We start from the raw sequence: 624 nt of genomic DNA, 5'->3' as shown, positions 1-624 counted from the left end.
CGGGGGAAGCTGCATCTCCCACTTCCAGGAAGGGAGGATCCGCAAGGAAAAAGCATTGATAAAAAGAAGAACGAAATCAGCTTTGTTCACGTTGCGAATCTCCCATTGTTCCTGCTGCGGCCGTCAGCCCTCGCTGGAGAAAGTATTTCCTCAGCGATAAATCTCCTGGGCTCCTCGCAGCCCTCACCTTGGCACCAGAGTCTCCTCAGCTTGTTTTGAAAGAAAAAGCACTTTTGGCCACAGGCCCCCTGTGGGGTGCCCTGGGCAATTCATGGTGTGAGTTTGGGGGGTGAAGGACAGCCCTGGGGCAGGGGACAGTGGCCTGGTGCCCATCCCAGGGGTCTCTGGCCCGTGTCCCCAGTCAGGGCCACAGCAGGGGACATGCACTGCCTCTCCCAAAAGCTCCACTCCCATCCCGCAGCGCCCGGCACGAGCCGGGGAAAGTGAGTCTGACCGGGGCCACGCTAATCCCAGCGCTGAAACGTGGAGCTGGCGGTGGCCAAGCACTTGGAATACAGGAGTCAGGCTGACAGTTGTACAAGAAAAATAGATCAAGTTTCCAAGAAAATAGAGCCGAGTTGATCTGATTTTCATCAGCATCTTCAGCCGCCTATCAGGACGCCC

Source organism: Corvus brachyrhynchos, unplaced genomic scaffold, assembly GCF_000691975.1.
Source record: "Corvus brachyrhynchos isolate BGI_N302 unplaced genomic scaffold, ASM69197v1 scaffold59, whole genome shotgun sequence".
NCBI classification, from domain to species: Eukaryota; Metazoa; Chordata; class Aves; order Passeriformes; family Corvidae; genus Corvus; species Corvus brachyrhynchos.
The sequence above is the reverse complement of the archived record's forward strand: the minus strand, read 5'-3'. Positions refer to the sequence as shown.